Source organism: Mauremys mutica, chromosome 8 (assembly GCF_020497125.1).
Source record: "Mauremys mutica isolate MM-2020 ecotype Southern chromosome 8, ASM2049712v1, whole genome shotgun sequence".
Lineage (NCBI taxonomy): Eukaryota > Metazoa > Chordata > Testudines > Geoemydidae > Mauremys > Mauremys mutica.
The window spans coordinates 107,494,106-107,509,982 of NC_059079.1; the positions used below are offsets into that span (position 1 = coordinate 107,494,106).

General features: G+C 43.4%; 1 protein-coding gene across 19 annotated transcripts in view; it reads left to right on the forward strand.

The window, feature by feature from the left end:
• The window catches only part of SGCD (sarcoglycan delta), a 477,745-nt gene that overhangs the window by 191,715 nt on the left and 270,153 nt on the right, over positions 1-15,877 (forward strand). For 3 of the 19 annotated variants that reach the window (XM_045026057.1, XM_045026064.1, XM_045026065.1), the window contains one exon: positions 1,309-1,380. The exons of the other annotated variants lie outside the window; for them this stretch is intronic. The gene's annotated coding sequence lies outside the window, so the exon portion shown is untranslated. The remainder of the gene's footprint in view (positions 1-1,308; positions 1,381-15,877) is intronic. 19 annotated transcript variants of the gene reach the window in all.

Genomic DNA, 15,877 nt, shown 5'->3' on the forward strand with positions numbered 1-15,877 from the left:
ATTTCTCTTTTATATTTGTTAAGTGAAAGCGTATAAATCTTCCGTGTGTGTATTTTGCCGGCTGCCCTGTTATGGGAAAGCTCAAGGCGCCGGAAGACAGGCAGTGATCTATCGCCAGCGCTTTGAGGACCATTATCTGATTTTCATGCAGCTTCAACAAATCAGAATTGAGGAATTGTCCTTCTAGCTCTGATCCAGGATCTATGCAATTGCATTAATATACAGAGATATCCCTATCTCATAGAACTGGAAGGGACCCTGAAGGGTCAGTGAGTCCAGCCCCCTGCCTTCACTAGCAGGACCAAGTTCTGATTTTGCCCCAGATCCCTAAGTGGCTCCCTCAAGGGTTGAACTCACAACCCTGAGTTTAGCAGGCCAATGCTCAAACCACTGAGCTATCCCTCCCCCCTAATGGCCTTGTGGTATGTTATGACAATTTACCAGCCCATGCACAAGAGCTATTCACTTGCCCATTATCATCATGTTAATGGTGCCTGTCCAAAAAGCTTATTCACCCCAGGCACGTGCGCAAGTAGAATTTTGCAGTGCCAACAAGAGGTTGCCAGGAGTGAATCATCATTTTGCATGCTATGAGTTGAGTATGATGCTGGTGCAGAATTGGCGGAATGTCACGGGGTCTGCTGCATAGGAGTAAGACCTTTCCTAAACAAGGGTTTCCCGGCTGCAGATTTATTCTGCATTTGCCCTAGGAACTGCTTGTTCCCATTTCAGTGTTGCCAACCTCAAGCATGCCAAAATCATGAGTCAGGTCCCAAAATAATAGGCGATTTTTCAAAAGGAACATCTGGGGGTGCTTTTTATTTGCCTTCAGGCTTCTGGGCATTTAGAGTGCACTTGGGTCACCTTTTCAAACTTTTCTCTGCAGTCATGAGAGCTGGAAACTTTATTTGATAAAGAAAGCAGAGATTCGCATGGAATCACATGAATCTGGGGTCTGGAGCTTTAAGGAAAACCCCTCATATTGTGAGACTTGTGCTAAAATCACGAGACTTGGCAGTGCTGCTATTTTACATCAAATCCATCCATCTCAGGCACTTATATGCCCCCCCCGCCTTACTGTAGTCTCGGAGTGCCTCACAATCTTTAACATAACCTAGCAACATCCTTGGGAGGGAGGCAGAGAAGTGCTGTTGTCTCCCTTTTAGAGATGGGAAACTGAGGCCCGGAAACTTGTCTGAGGTCACACCAGACATTTGTGACATTAGTCCCAGGCTCCCACTCTAACCACTGTACCATCTTTTCCTTCCTGTACCCTTCCTTGTACGGCTGTCTACGTTCCCTGAGCAGCAGTGAAAGGATCACCAGTTAAGGGATCACAATACCCCTGTGAGACTGCTGTAGAAGCAAAAGAATGAACAGGTGAGAAACAAGTCAGGCTGCAAGGCCCTCACCTTTGGTTCCTCCTATAACCCAAAGCAGCTGTTGGCTGCATTTGTGCATTTCTGGAATAAAAACTACTGCAGAATCAGGGAATTGCCTTTCTCATACCTCAGCTCCCCATGGAACTGAAGCTACAGCACTCAGGTTCCAGCTGTAGCCAGCCCCAAGTCCTGCATATTGCCCCACTTGCTCTGTAACTCCAGTGGAAATGACACCATATGTCTAAATAACGCTCAGCTGAAGACATTCATCTTTGCAACACGCTGGTGCTTGCTCATGTGTGACAGGCTGATTTCATTTTAACAACACTTATGTAATTGTGCTCATGATAATCTTGTGTACGGAATTTTTTAAAACTGATCTACAGATAACACACACGCTAATATTTTGTCTTCAAATTGCTTGTTGTTAGATTAGTAGGGATTATATAACCCTTTAAAATCTCTTTTTTGCTGAAGAAGTGCATTTAATTAATACATAGGAAATTATTTTTTTAAGTGCCCATTAAATGTAGTTATTAAATTTTATCTTGCAAGTATAAGTGGAATAATCTGTGTTCATTTGATGTGTTTTATAGCTCATATAGCAGTTAATTGTCTTTGGAACATTGATTCTTGGACATGTTCCCCTTTTTCAGGTAAAGTCATTTTCTGAGTTTAACCTTCCCTTATATGGTGGATAAAAATCGGTCTTTTACATGTTTTTAATCAGATTTATTAAATTTAAATACGGGTTTATGTTTAAAAATACACCTTTTGAAAATTAAATTTGAAATTGTGACAACCTACATTAAGATTTAAATTTACTGACACATACTAAAACCATTTACATTAAAGGAAAAGAATAACATTAAGCAGTACCCGTTTGCTGCTGAAGTTTTAAAGACAATTAAATCATTGAACTGGTGGCAGTCACTGGGTCAACACCTCTAACCATGTTCGGTGAAGTGCTAAACCAGATTTTGACACCAGTAGCCTCTAATGCACATGCAGAAAGAAGAAGGTTTTCTTCATTTCAGTTTATTCAACTAGTTCAATATAAGTCAGGGCAGTACCAATTTAACCGCCTCCCATTTCCAGAACAATAGCAAAGGCAAATTAAATACCCCATTTTGAGCTAATGCTTTCCTACGGTTGCTGATCACATTTTAGTACTTCAAAGACTTTGTTCTAGGGAAGTAGGCCTGCAATAGCCTTTCCTGTGTGTGTGTCTCACAAATAAAGGTATGCAGCATTTTTATGCAAGTAAAAAATAAGTGAATCTTTTCAAGCACTTGTCTGGACTTAGTTTTCTAGGGTGTGGGAATAGGATGGCTTTTATATTCTGGGTGACTTCTTGGAAGATCAGCAGCCTTGCTACTAATATATCAAATCTTCCAATGGCACATCTGTTGCAGCCCAGTTCACCCAACCTGTCCTGACAGGGCTTTCTCTGACTCTGTTCCACTGATGTATATTGGAGCACATTCTTTAATAACAGATATCTTGGTTGAGTGAGAGAGGATATCATCAGTGGAACTAAGCTGAATTTATAAGGAATTCTAAACCTAACGTGCAAGAAATCTATCAAGAAACAAATGATATCTTGATGACAGTCATATAGTCCTTCGACCTATACATAAAAATACCATAAAGCATATTCTGTTCTTGGTATGTGGTGTTGGTTACGCTGTCAGACAAATAATATACAACAAAATCGGGCCCATCGTACACAGAAGAGAATCCCTGCCCCGGAGAGCTTACATACAGGATAGCAGAGGTGTGGAGGGGGAGACAGAGGTTAATTGACTTGCCCCAGGTCAGAGGGCAGAACAGTGACTCTCACAGGAATAGATCTGAGGTCGTCCCCTGACTGCCAGTCTCTTCAGGACCCCGTGGCTTGCAGATGCAGTGTCGCTTCAGAAAATATAATGAGGCTAGAGTTTATTTTCTCCTATGTGACATGTTTTACGTTACTTTACGACAATGAGTTGAAAATCTGGTTTTAATTACTTTGTATCCTAGCAGTGGAGAAGTTTGTCTGACGACTTTCTTACAAATTACAAATACGGAGCTTAACAAAATGAAGGAAAGTTTCTTTCCCGTGAATGATGTGCCAGTTCTTTCCACCACTTCACAACTCTTGTTCTCTGAATCAGCCATTGAGTAGAGACGACGACAAACGCTCCCTTTTTTTACAGTGGGACCACAGACATTTTGAAACTACCTGGCTTGACTAACAACCAGTCTGCTTTCAGCCTTTAACCATCTGCCTCCCCGACCTGTATCCTGGCTTGCTTGTTAATCTCTTCCATGTGTTATGTCTTGTCTTTAAAATGGTAGGCTCATTGGTGCAGGGACTGCCATAAATCGTGTGTTTTTACAGCACTTTGCACTCTGGGCCCAACCTGGAATGTATTCTGTTGCCTAACCTGCAGTTAGATGTTAAATAATACTGATTATTTATAGCATGATACTTCATGCTCTACTGCAAACGCATGCTTGGGAATGCATTCAGTGAGTGTCCGAGTGGTGGTTCACTGTTCAGATCATGGCAAAGAGGAGGGCAGCGAATATTCAGAGTGGAAAATTAATTATGCTCTGCCATCCTCCTGCCCTGTGCTCAAGCCAGTTCTGTTATCCAAGTTCTCTGTCCAGTGTTTCCGAAAAAGATGAGACTATTGTGGATTTATTCCTGAAACAGTGGGAATTTTGCCTGAGCAGGACCTGAGGGCAAACTTCAGGGGTGGGACTTGGGTTGACCATTCAGGACGCTTTAGTACACTTTCTGCAGCATCTGTAGCTGTGGCAATGTCTAGCTTACCCTTAAATTGGGCAGCTATGTCTGCTTCACTGTACATCATAGGCTTTACTGTCTGTAGACATAAGCTCCTGTTGGTGGAGCGCAGTCACCCCTCTGCAGTGATTGGTCAGAGGAACGTGCCCACCAGAATTCCCACATTCACAAGGACAAATCGGATGCTGCTGCCCCGTAAGAAGACACGATTTGCACTCCTCTCTCTCACTGGCCGTTTTCATTGCTTCATTAGCCTGCCTCCTCCCTGCCCCTGTTGTGGAGTGGGTAGCTTCAATAGCAGTTGCCTCCCTTCTGCTCAAGGGAGTACAAGGATTGCAGCTGTGTCTGGCTTCTGCTCCTTGCACTTGTCCCCAAATTGCAGGTCCAGTGTGGTCCTTAATAGACATGAACCCAAGATGCAAAGGTCAGGAGTGTTTGGAACTGGGGTATTTGCATGGGTCTCTCTCCCTCTCTCTTTCTCTTACAATGCCCATGTGTTTTGTATTACCTTAGTGGTCCAAATAAATCAAGTTACATAGCTGAAGGATACAAGCTCTCAAAATCCTCTCCTTTCTCCCTCTTTTTTCCCCATCTGTGACCTTCCTTTTCTGTCCAGTCTTCTTTATTGTCAGTCGGTCAATAAATAACAGGGTAAAGTTGCACTTTGGGCTTCTTCACCGAAAAATATAAACAAAACGGGCCATTGATACTACATTACGGCTTGTGCTATCTTAGTAGTTCAAGGTCCTTTCCAGTTAAACAGGGAAAACCCTTTGCGGCTTGTAACCTGAAAACCTGAATTAAATTCCATGTTTTCCACTTGCACTCTGAGCTCAGAGTGAGTAGTCCTTGTCTTCCATAATTTTTTTTAAAAACTGCTACAAAATCTTCAAGATCCTGTTGGAAAAGCACTCCCAAGGGGCAGCGTCAAGGCTAAAGCACCATACCAGTTTCACCAGTTCAGGACTCAGGCCTGCATGTTAGGCTGTCCCCTCATTCCGCAGCCGCCTACTTGATGCTTGTGCATAGGAAGGGCGTTGAGAACTGTCCTGTTCTCGTGCAAGAACAGAGAAGGCAAATAGAGCCGAGCGAGGGGGAAGAACGTGCCCACCTCCATCAGCTGCCGCAGACCAACCCAGTGATCTCCTTAGTTGGGGGTGGATCATCCAGAGTGTGGGTATCCAGTGACTAGCATAGGAATGTCTATGCTAACATCCCTGCTAAACATCTGTGCATGGCCAGTCTGAGAATATCTGAGGTATTTCTAGAAGTCTGAGCACACTCAGTCTTCAGGCATGTCTGCGCTACAGGCTGCTGCCAGCATAGCTCTGTGGTTAGGGGTCTGAAGAGGTGTGGTCCCTGCCTGACAGAGCTGTGCTGGCAGAAGCCCCTTGTGTAGATACAATTATACTGGCAAAACTACAGTTTTACTGGCAGAGCTTGCTTTGCTTGTGGAGCGTGTGGGGCATTAGTCTGTGGGTACAAAGCACTGCTTTGCTGATATATCTGGGTCCTCACTTGGCATGCTTTCCGGTATAGTATACGGCTATAGCTAAACCAGTGAAGCACCTTAGTGTAGACCTGGCCTCAGCTGAAGTCTAAAATGCTATACCTTCTTTCCAACTGGACTCCAGAATACTTACTGTATATTACAGTTGACAGTACCTTGTAGCCCTGATTTGCAGAAGGCTGGTGAAATTATCAGAACTAGAAGGCTGTTTCTTTACAGATTTCAGAGTGGTAGTTGTGTTAGTGTGTATCAGCAAAAACAATGTGGAGTACTTGTGGCACCATAGAGACTAATAAATTTATTTGAGCATAAGCTTTGGGCTAAATCAGATGCATGGAGTGGAACATACAGCAGGGAGGTATAAATACACAGCATATGAAAAGATGGGAGTTGCCTTACTAAGTGGGGGGTCAGTGCTAACGAGCCAAGAAGGGGTGGAAATCACTTTTGTTGCGCTAAAGAGGCCAATATAATCAAGGTGGCCCATTTCAAACAGTTGACAAGAAGGTGTGAGAATCAGCCGGGGGAAATTAGTTTTTGTAGTGACCCATCCACTCCCAGTCTTTATTCGATGGCGTCCAGTTTTCAAATTAATTCCAGTTCTGCAGTTTCACGTTGGAGTCAGTTTTTGAATTTTTTTGTTGAAGAATTATCACTTTTAAATCTGTTATTGAGTGTCCAGGGAGATTGAAGTGCTCTCCTACTGGTTTTTGAATGTTATAATTTTTGATGTCAGATTTGTGTCCATTTATTCTTTTGCATAGAGACTGTCCGGTTTGGCCAATGTACATGGCAGAGGGGCATTGCTGGCACATGATGGCATATATCACACTTCTTTACTGTAATAGTAATACTTTTTGTACTGCCAATAAGTGTTCATTTAACTTTTTGTTTTTAATTATCACTGAGGGTGAAGCTAGACAATCTGCTGGTGAAGTTAGACAAATTCAGATGGGACATAGGGCATACATTTTAAACAGTAAAAGTAGTTAACCGTTGGAACAATTTACCAAAGGTCATGGTGGATTCTCCATCACAGATAATTTTAAAATCAAGAATGGATACTCTTCTAAAAGATCTGCTCTAGGAATTGTTTTGGAGAAGTTCTGTGTTACAGAGGAGGTCAGTCTAGATGACCACAGTGGTCCTTTCTCGCCATGGAATTTATGGCTCTATTCATTTAAGAATAAATAAATAAGTACAATCCAGCTATTCATTTGGTTACTGGAGTGTATGGCATTGTCCTGTACAGTAATGACCGAATATTCAGTGCACTGTGTAGTAACTGTTGGTAAATGTTGACTTTTAAACAGAGACTACTGTTCTGTAGAACATCATGTTACCCTTTTGGCCTGAGTGGTTAGCCAGTATTTGGGGCCTTGCAGAGTTGTTTGCGTTAGCATGAGATATCAATTTGCGGGTCAGGTGTACTCTTGGTGTAATCTTGTTTAGTTACAAACAGGGCCGCCCAGAGGATTCAGGGGGCCTGGGGCAAAGCAATTTTGGGGGCCCCTTCCACAAAAAAAAGTTGCAATACCACAGAATACTGTATTCTCGTGGGAGGGCCCTGCAGGGCCTGGGGCAAATTGCCCCACTTGCCCCCCCCCCCCCCCCGGGCCGCCCTGATTACAAAGAATGGACACAAAGTCCTATTTGCCTGAACACAGTAGAAACAACAATTAGGCAGTTTCCTTGCTCAGAAATCCCCTGGTCTGCCACTCCAGCAAGCTCTGTGCCCAAGGTCCTCCATCTCACTGCTTCTCAGGGTCACACTCACAACTCTCTCTGCCTCTAGCATGCACAGGCTGCAGCCAGGATCCTAACCCCCTGCATTTACAGCCTGGGAAATCCCTCAGTCCACACAGTTTAGCACCAGCTTGCCATGTGGTCTGATACCTCAGGCAGTAACTGCCCAGCTGTTTTAACTATGTAAAGGGGCTTGACTGTGCCATTTGTGGAACCTGAATGACCGTGCATGGATCAGCCACTGGCATTTAATGAGGTCTGTGGGTGTCTTTGGATCTCACCTGCTGGCATCCATTAGCATCTTTCAGCATAATACCGCCTCCAGTATAACACACATACAAGCCAACAGTAATATGATCGCTGCGATATTGACAAGGAAACCACATTAAGAAACCACACTTAAAGAGTGATGTTTGAAAGTGAAATTTTACAGTTAAGGTGGGTCCATCCCATAGGAGTCTGTAAAAACATTGTCCTCCCAAGTGCAGCTTCCTGTGTTGCTTTGCTTTATGGTGGTGCCTTTATTATTAGCTGGCACCTCCATAAGCCGATGAGTTATGGGGGGGTCTTATGAAGCTGTTCACATTTGAGAGTTAATGAGAGAACTCCCATTAGGATGACATGTCATTTGTTTCATAATGAGCCACAAAAGCTGGCCAGTAACGGGGAAAAAAATAATTAAAATGCTTGACAGACACCATATAGACTGAAATTTAATTACATAAATGAACAGTTGTATCCCAGGATGAACTCACTGTTTTAAGGATAACAGAAATAATTGCTGAAAGCTTTAACTCTTTTTATGGTCTAGATTCCAGCCAAACTCTCTAATTACCTGTCCTATTCTTGTAGTATTAGTCGAGCGTTGGGGAATTGACACAGTGCATGCAGTCTCTTTGAATGCCAAGGACATACTTTCTTTGGTAGTTATGCATTACGCATGGGAGAGCATAGAGAAGTTTGGGTTTTGGAAAATCCTTGTAGCTGACATCAAAGAAGGTTGCTCTGAACGTTAATTTCTCTGACTCAAAATATTCTAAGGCCCTGCCCAAACAAACAGATATGCACGCGCTTCACTTTACACATGTGAGCAATTCCATTGACTTCAGAGCAAGCCAAAAAAGTGTCTGAAACGTCTAATAGAAACAACCCTTGTGCAACTGTGGTGTTAGGGCTGTGCTGAAGAGGCATGGAACCTTCTTTGCTATGTGGAGTCTCTTTTCACAGGAGAATGGCACTTAATCCATTCAGGCTTTCAGCCCAGTGCATACGAAACGGCAGAGCTCCAATCCCCAGTTACTGACTCAGAACTAACCTATCCTGAATGCAACACTACAATAAATTACTGAAAGGGAAAGTGCCACAACCCCAGCTGGGGGAAGTCAGCACAGCCCCATTGTCACCAGTCGGACTAGTCCCATGTGTTAAGGTGGAGTTGCACTGATTTTCTCCAGTGAGGATCTGGACCACAACTCGAGCTTCCTCCCTGAGCTCATCTGCTGCCCCCACCCTGCTGTTTCCTTGCCTGGACTTCTTCCTAATACTTTGACCCTGATCCTGGTAATTGCCTTGTAGCACTGGGGCCTAGTTTGGAAGCTCAGACCTGCTGTGCTTAGATTAAGATGTCTATTAAGTTATCACAAAGACGTTTTACTCTTACGGGGGAAAAAGGCAACCCTATTGAAGAGAAATGGGAATGGTAGGGACATTGTGTACGGCCACAGGAAAAGCAAAATAAATGTTAACTAGTGAGCTATTTTTCTTGTTGGCATAATTTTAATAGAAATGCCTACTTTCAAGTCTGTGGTTTGAAAAGAATGTGTTGAAAATAGCACAACCAAAAAGGCTGAATACCTGGTGGAAAGAGAAATGATCTCCTGTCTTTCATATTTGGGAGAAACAAAGGGTTTTGAAGCCAACAGCCCACTGCTGTTCCTTTGTGTAAAGTGCACAGCAGAGCTTCCTGTGGAGCGCTGGGAAGGAAGCCAGTGGAAACCCCGTTGGCCGCTTCTCTATGATGGATGACACTGGAATGCATAGACGACAAAGCTTGGTAATTTTTTGTTCATTCCCCACTGGACGCTCAGTCTGACTGAATTCACGGTCAGCATTGTGTGGCTGGAGTGTTATCATTGTATGAGTTTATTCTTGTCCAGTAACCTAATTATAAAGGGCTGTTTTCCGTTCTCTTTTCCCTCTCTCCATGTTTGGGCCGGGTGGATCAACAGAGCTGCATTTACTTCAAGCTAATCAATTGCAGTGGCTGGTACCTTCAGGGGACTGATGCCACTTTATCCCTGCTGAGGATTTGGCCCGTGATTCCTTTGCCACTTCCTTCCTTACCCATTTTCCTTTACTCCCAGCGTTACTTTTCCTCGCAGTTTTAGTGTAGAATTATAAAGAATTATAGTCCCGCATCTAGTGTAATATAATAGGCTTGGCCTGGAGGGAGCAATCTGGTTTGTTTCTGTGCATGCAGGCTGTGTAATGATGAGACCGTAATCCACATGGATGGAAAAGCCACGAGCCCAAAGATTAAGGATAAGGATTGTCAGGGCAATAAAAACAGCACTGGAAAGCACGCCATGACGTTGGCAGCCTTCTCGCCTTGATCAGTCCTGGAGGCACTCAGCTTTCGGCCCCAGGCCTGGCAATGCCCCTGAGATTCTGTACGCTCGGTTCACATACTGCAATGGAATAAATATAAATAAAACATGTGACTTTGGCAGCGCTCACGAACATTACCATATCCACTTTTGTACCAGGTTAGGTATGAAAAATAATGCTGACCGCACAGCTCCGTAGCAGACCTCGGAGGATGATACGTGACTGAGAACTGGTTCCTGAGTGTCGTTTTGTTGATGACTGAAGCAGGGCAATAATAATCTTTCTCTGTACAGCTCTGGAACAACAGCGCTGGGCTCTGGTTCTGGTGGCTGCAGGCCTGATCCAGGGTGAAGGGGCGCTTTCCTTGGACTTCAGTGGGTTTTGGAGGAGGTCCGATGTTACCAGAAAGACACTGGCCTGTTAGAGCTTAGAGAAAAGCAGCCAAAGTGATCAAGCTGCTGGAGAGACTGATTCACGAGGAAAGAGTGAAGTTTTTGTAGCAAATAACTAAGCAGTTGTCATTGCTGGGCAGGTGTTGAGCTGCGACTATTGCTTTCTGTACAAAACGTGTTGGTTTCCCCTCTGTCTGTCTGTTTGAACCTCTTACCATAAACCAGGTTGGTAAGCTCTTTGGAGCGGGGACTGTCTTTTGACTTCATGTCTGTGTGTAGCCCCGAGGGGTATCTTGGGCACTATGGGGACACGTATAAATACTAATAATACATGGTAACGGAGTGCGGATCTGTGAAGAGCGTCACTGTTATGCAGGGAGTGGAATTATTTGGTGTGATACACAGACAGAATCATAGGATTAGACGGGACCGCAAGGCTCATCTAGTCTAACCCCCTGCCAAGATGCAGGATTTGTTGTGTCTAAACCATCCAGGACAGATGGCTACCCAGTCTCCTTTGGAAAACCTCCCGTGAAGGAGCTTCCATAACCTCCCACGGCAGACGTATAACTAGGAATAGAAGGACAAAGTTAAGAAAGGAAAACTTGACATTCAGATCTGTTAGACTGTGAAATAGTCCAAGGGAAGTGATGGAAGCCCAGTCATTTGGTACAATACCACACAACCATGACACAAATTGGAACGCGTCAGTACATCTTTCATCTCTGCTCAGGAGACTCGCAGGAATCGCAGGAGAGCAGGTGCTGCATGTCAGGATGAATTGGCAGAAGTGTCTGGGATAGCACGGGAGCTGCAGGTCGAAGAAAATGCATTGACTAAGTTGGAGAAGGGGACGCTGGAACAGGCTTGGTCTTGCCAGTTGAGACTGAAGTACATTGTGGGGGTGCCAGCATTAGAATAATGAGGAATGCTGCAAATTAGAATTAGGGAGATGAGCAGCGCTGGGTGCACTACAGCTGACTCAGACTAGTGCTTCTATCTTCTTACTCTCAGGAGTCCTAAACATTTCCCTCACACACGTTTCTTAAAGACAAGGCTTTTTGAAAAGGGTTGGGTTGCTTGTCATTAGCGCTAAGCTGCTTCTCTACTAGCTTGCGGACAAAGTTAAAGGGGCGCTGGTTAGCCATGCACTCTTACTGCTTTCGGTCTGGAAAGAATTTCTACTTGTTAATGATTAATTCAAACATTCCTTGTCATGGGTACAGTGTGCATGGAGTGATAAATCTGTAAAGGGTTAGAGGTTGAGGTTTCTCAGTGCTGACAATTAGTTTGAGCCACAGGCTTTGCTTTCGTTGGCATTTTCACAGCATTAACCCAGACCTTGTCAATTAAAATCCAGACACATTTTGATGAGGGACATCTCCCTCTAATGATAATTGTAATAATATCACTTTTATTCATTTAAGACCTGTCAAGCAGTCCATGCTTCCTGGAAGATAACTGCCTTGGTTTCACATTGCCTAAGTAGCTGGGAGGCTGCTTCGCATTTCTAAGGTGACATTTTGCCAAGCATCAAAAGTATCTAAAAGCAAGTCAGTCTGTAGCTACCCATCTTTAAATATTCACCAGCTTCAGTTAATGCAGTTTGCCTGTAACTCGAGGCTACTTGAAACAGGTTTTCAAGTTCTGGAGCTAATAAGCTTTTGATAGTTCTCTAAAGACCATGATGTGGGTTTATTTTATCTATTATTTGGCTTTCTGTGGTTCTCGGCATCATAGCATTTGAGCACCTCATAAACATGAATCAATTTATGCTCACTACCCCCTCTAGCTGCATTTTATCAGGGCGGGAGAGAGCGAGATGAACCGAGGCACAGATTGGTTAAGTAACTTGCCCAATGTCACACAGGAAGTCTGCGGCAGAGCCAAAATCCAGCTCACTTGACTCATTCTAATGCACGAACCACAAGACCATTCATCTATATGCATGGATCTAAATGTTGTTTTATTTTGAATCTGTCCTGAGTTGAGGTAGATATTAGATTATTTGATCCCATTTGAAAACCCTTTGATTTGCTAACATTGCCACTTTTTATTTTGCATGTAAACATGTGTACGATTTCTGCTGGGAAAATACATTTCAGTTGTCTATGGTAGAATGTTAATGAGCAGAGTCAACGAATAAACACTAGAATGTGGGGAGCTAACATTCAGGCAGAGATTTTGAATAAATTAAACACTACATTATATCCCCCACCTTATACTAAGCATATGTATTGCTGCACACTTAGAGGTCTACTCTGGGAAATGGTCCACTGCTCCATCACTTGTCTTAAAAATAGAGTAATATCCACATACTTGGATTGTAAATCTCTTGGGCCAGGGACCATCTTCTTGTTCTGTGTTTTTACAGTGTCTATTACAATAGAGCCCTGACCTTACGGGGGGAGGGGGAGGGGTGGGCACTTAGGTGGTATTGTAATAGAAATAATAATAGTAATAGTAACACCATTAGTACTTCTGAAGCAAGGGCACAAAATGCACTGTAAGCAGGAAAGCCAGACACAATATATTGCAGAATGAGAGAGCTCGGGATTAATAATTGAGTAGTAAATGGACTTGTGCCTCTCTTGACTGTATTTAGAAAGTTCACGGTTATACTTTTTTGGTGAAGAATAATAATCCAAATTCTTAGTACACTACTACCTCGATATAACGCCACCCGATATAACACGAATTTGGATATAATGCGGTAAAGCAGTGTTCCAGGGGGGGATGGGGGGCTGCGCACTTCGGTGGATCAAAGCAAGTTCAATATAACACGGTTTCACCTATAACGCGGTAAGATTTTTTGGCTCCCAAGGACAGCGTTATATTGAGGTAGAGGTGTACCTGTGTTTTTTTCCCCCTTTCCACCAGGGAATTACCAAGCAGATAATCTGAATTCCAGTGGATGCAGAAACGGCATGGAAAACATTACAGCTTGAATGTTATAAATATTACCATTTTTTCCAGCAAGACTTTTAGTAATTGAGCTGTGTATTTACATCTCTTGTTGCCTTTGTTATAGGAGAACATTTATCAGCATTAGGAGTGATCAACAGAACCTGACTTACCCTGGTTAGTTAAACATGCTTGATTTGAGACTTACAGATTTAAAGGTATTTGAATTGCAAGAGATGATTTAAGGCCAAACAGGAGCCGTTTCCATGTTGCAGTTTTTTCACCCTCTGGAACTGTTAATGGAAAATCTGGGATACGGCACGTTTGAACATGAAGTTGCATTTTGCAATTTATTGTGCATTCCGCTGTCTAGGAGCTGATTTTTTTTGAACCTTGCAATGTATTGTTTTATATTGAAAACAGACCACAATTATTTAGACAAACATAAAACAAACGCAGTCTAACAGCTGAAAGTAAAGATGCTATATGTAGGACTGGCTTTCCATAAACCTGAATCCAAACAGCGCAGTCTTTTGGTCTTCTGTAAGGAAATACAACAGAGGTGGGCACACGGGAAAAATCGCACAAACAATTTAAAAACAATAGTAAACATCCAAAATGGAGGACTTCCAGAAGAACGAATTCCAGCCAGCCATGCATATATTCATAGCATTCCTGGCACTCAAGTGTCAAGTGCTCAACAACATCTTTTGTTATGGAGACAAAGTAATTTTGAAGAATTTTCCATAAAGACCTCTGTGAAAGGAACTGGGGGTTTCATAACGTTAGACAGATAATATGCAGTATAAGCTCCCGTGTTCCTGTAGGACCCCATACGAAGCCCATCGGAGTCAATGGAAAGAGTGCATGCAACATCAACACTCACGGAAGGGGCACGTAAACCAGAGCCGCCTCAGTGGCTGAGAACGAGTCCAGCTGATTTATTCTCCTTCAGTCAGGAAACGCTGCCGATAGGATGGGAGTGGAGGTGAATGGGGAACCAGGAAGTGCCCTGAATCCACACCTGTTTCCAAGGGTTGCGGATACCCCTGTGCAGCCCTTTGCTTCTTACTCCTCAAGCTCATAGCCGACTCCTTGGCCATGGTACGGTTGGTTCCCTGGCAGCAGAGGTGGTTGTGGAATCCTCTCTGACAGAGAATGCAGAACACAGAGACGGAGGGTTCAAATGGTCATTGGACACTCTATGATAGGAAATGGAAAGAGATTAGGAGGGGCCTAATGTGTGTTGCTCCAGTTGAATACAAGACTAGGCTACACTGAAATGGGCATATCCAGTGGAGCCCTGACAGTTATATTGGTAGGATGGCCCTGGCAGTGCTTGTGGATGGAAGACAACCAACGGGGAGGCCAAGGAATCATAGAATCACAGGGTTGGAAGGGACCTCAGGAGCTCATCTAGTCCAACCCCCTGCTCAAAGCAGGACCAAACCCAACTAAATCATCCCAGCCAGGGCTTTGTCAAGCCTGACCTTAAAAACCTCTAAGGAAGGAGATTCCACTACCTCCCTAGGTAACCCATTCCAGTTCTTCACCACCCTACTAGTGAAAAAGTTTTTCCTAATATCCAGCCTAAACCTCCCCCTCTGCAACTTGAGACCATTACTCCTTGTTCTGTCATTACTCCTTGTTCTGTCAAGGACTTGGTACATGGACAGGATATCAGCAAACCGTAGAGAGATCAATTTGTATGACAGCTAGACATACAATCACTAGTTTTGGAAGAAGGCTATAAAAGTCACAAGCCTTGAATAAGGAAGTGGCAAGAAAGAAGATGATAGGGTGGGATTTGATGACCTCTTGAGATCCCTTCTAACTCTACATTTTTATGATTCTATAATAAGGATTCTAGAATCTAGATCAAAATGATGGGTAATGATGTTCATGCCCATATATAACCTTATCCTTGAGATGCTGCTGCTTCTATATGTATTATATGTGTCTCTCTGCTGAATAGGTTTTGTTCTACTAATGTGTGCAGGATGTTGGACACAGACCTCTCTTAGGTGGGTATACATATTTAATATACTGTAGTTCCAACAAATATTCCCCGCTATAAATATGCACGGCATTTTTTTAACACTTGTTGCCGTCTTTTCATTTTATATCTATTGACCCTGTGCCCACTGATTTTGAGGTTTGTGTGAACTCTCTTTGTGCACCAACAGGTACCTGTATGTATTTACCTTCTTTCTCCAAGACCTGAGACTGTTTTCCACTGACCTGCCAGCTGAAATTTACCGTTCCTGGCATGAAGCCATAGCCAAGTGCCTTTCAGCAAACTCTCAGTAATAATCCTGAGCTGATTTCTGGGATGCAGTTCACGGGTACTCTTATCATATCAAAAGGCTTGATTTGCATTTCTTGCACGTCTCAGAATTGCCTGCCTCTGAGAATGCCGGAGGGGGAAAGTTAATGCAATTTGATAAAATAACTAAAATGAGTCTATTTACAGTCTTGCAGCTTTTAGTGTGAGGGAATTTAAATGCAGACACACAGTCACCAGTAAATGTAAACTCATATC